The sequence below is a fragment of the Vombatus ursinus genome, unplaced genomic scaffold (genome assembly GCF_900497805.2).
Source record: "Vombatus ursinus unplaced genomic scaffold, bare-nosed wombat genome assembly UNPS02000582.1, whole genome shotgun sequence".
In the NCBI taxonomy this organism is placed as follows: Eukaryota; Metazoa; Chordata; class Mammalia; order Diprotodontia; family Vombatidae; genus Vombatus; species Vombatus ursinus.
Genome location: NW_020940360.1, coordinates 9,833,243 through 9,835,811, shown reverse-complemented (window position 1 = coordinate 9,835,811; position 2,569 = coordinate 9,833,243). Strand labels below are relative to the sequence as shown.

Below are 2,569 nucleotides of genomic sequence, written 5' to 3'. Positions count from 1 at the left end.
ATACAGGCCAAAACTAGAAAATCTGGATCCAACTTCAGGTCTGAAGCAACAAGAATCCTTTTGAAAGAATGTAGCAAAGGAGTATTTTTCAAAGACTATATGGTGATGTTCATGAGAAGGGCTAGGTAGAAGGATGCTTCAGGTCAGGAGAACAACATAATTCCAATACTCTGTCCCTTTCTTCTTCTTATTGGCTGCCTTTCAATGTTGATCAGTCATCAATGGTAGGCAGCCAGAATGCCATGTTAGACCATGTACTGGCAAAGGTCATGAACTTGGGATTGAATTGCGAACAAGTTATGGGATCAGTATATTTCCCATCCAACACAGCCACCTTTATGCACCTTTTTTCCATTCCAGACATGAATCTTATCATCATCAGAGCCAATCATAATAAATTGAGAATCTGGAGTAAAGAAGGCTTCCCAAGTGACAGCTTTGCTATTGTTATACCCCCAAATGTATGCATTACTGCTTCCTTAAATGCATCAGTCAGGTGGATGAAACTGCCATTGGTAGATATAAGACTGAGTTTGCCATCATTGCTGAACGTCAAGCTTGTCTACTCATAGTTCCTATCATATTGCATTTTGAAGGTGACAAATGGCCTCTTATCAAAGGGGCAAAGATCATAAAATTTAACCATTTCAGAATTGACCTCAGCAGCAAAAATTCAAAAGAACAAACAGATTTTCCTTGGAAATGCATTAGGCCCTGGCAGTTAGGAGACCAAAGATCCCAGAGTTGGATGGTTTTATCTAGGGACCCAGAGATAAAAGTGTCATTTATTGATGACATAGACAAGGCTACCACTCTCTTGTTGTGTCTGGGGAAGTACCAGATGTATTTGTTATCATGCAAAGACAGGTAGCAGATTGTATCATCTTTTGTTAGAACTGTACACTACAGTGTTTGCTGCAGGTGTATATCTGATTAGGTCCACTCCATGCTTCTTATTGTACAGTGTTCTCTTTGGTCTGCCCTCATGACAGTCGTACAGGGCAATAGAATTGTCCTTGCTGCTCAAGATGATGGTCTCACCATTGGGGCTGAAATCGAAGCAGTTGATGTTGTCAGAGTTCTCCTGGAACACCTTGACCATGTGGAAGCTCCATAGCATGATGTCCATCAGCTTCATGGTGATAGGGCTGAGTCAGGCAAGATAGCTGGTTTTGAAGCCAGGAAGAGATCTAGTGTGCTAGGAGAAATACTCTTGCCACATGAGATAATTAGTTTCTCCCTCCACTCCATATTTGGTTACTCCTTTATGGGGCCACTATTTTGCTTGTTTATTTTGCTCTATCTTTTTTATTTAGTTTTTCTTTCTCTAAGATTAGGGTTATCCAGTAATAGACCCAAAGCCATTGAAAAGATTTAGAAAATTTAGAAGATCTTTTCTTGCTACAAAGGAATTTGGTACAGTATGAGAAATATTTACCAGGCCCTCCAGCGATTGGCCTGGGCTAGTTGTTGTCTTTAAAAATTATTGAAACTATTTATAAGACTTGATGGTTTTAGAAGATTAAAGTTTAGACCTTGGCATGCCTTACTGGTCATATAAGGGTATAAAACAGGTCCATCCTTGTGGAGTCAGGGCCCTTCAGACTTGGTGAATATACTGTTGCTTCACAAATCACCACACCATAACCTGCTGACTGTATATGTTTCTGTATGGAGATAAGCCAGGGAGACATGCCTCCTTTTCTTACCTTTTGGCTAGTCTATGAGCACCTTATTTCATTTGTATTCTGAATATGAAGCATCACAGTGGCTTGAATCAGGCTTGGTCCCAAACATCTGGGTTTAAGCCTCATTTCTGATTCATACTTACTATGCACCACTGGGCAACTTCTCAGTAATCTAGACAATTCTCAAAGACTAGAAGTTACAGAGAGAGTACCTACCTGAATTGGTAGAGGAAAGTTTCCTTCTAAATGGATATTTATTCTTACAGGTAAAATTCTCAGATCATTACCAAATAAGACATTAAGGATTTGAGTCTATTCTTCTACTTGAATTAATGTCTTAGCACATTAAATTTGAATAATTCAGTTCCATAAGCATTTGCCAGGCACCTACTATGCCCTAGGAACTGAGGATAATAAGATCCCCTCTCATGATCTAATACAGGGAGTAAGATATATACAACTTTAATCCAAATTGCACAAGAGATGTGAAAAAGGATGGATCACTCCCAGGTGTAGAGATAGGGAGGTCTTCATGGAAGAAGCAACACTGGACTAGACCTGTAAGGAAGAGGAGGATTTCTTTTTTTTAATTTAATTTTTAAAAAGTTATTGAAAATCCACTTTCTCTTCCTATCACCTCCCCTTCCTCACTGAAAAAGAAAGGAGAACAAAACCCTTTTAACAAATAGTCAAACAAAACAAAATTATTACATTGGCCATGTCCAACAAATATTCATCTCAATGTACACTTTCTGAATCCATCACCTCCCTGGCAGGGGCGAGTAGCATGATTGACATTACCTTGATCAGAGTTCTTAAGTTTTCAAAGTTGGTTGCCTTTATAATACTTTTGTTATTGTTCTAGTTCACTTCACTCTGTT

At 38.9% G+C, this 2,569-nt stretch overlaps 1 pseudogene; it reads right to left on the bottom strand.

The window, feature by feature from the left end:
* Positions 1 to 211: 211 nt before the first annotated feature.
* On the bottom strand, positions 212 to 1,138 carry LOC114036995 (annotated as a pseudogene).
* Between the last annotated feature and the right edge of the window lie 1,431 nt (positions 1,139 to 2,569).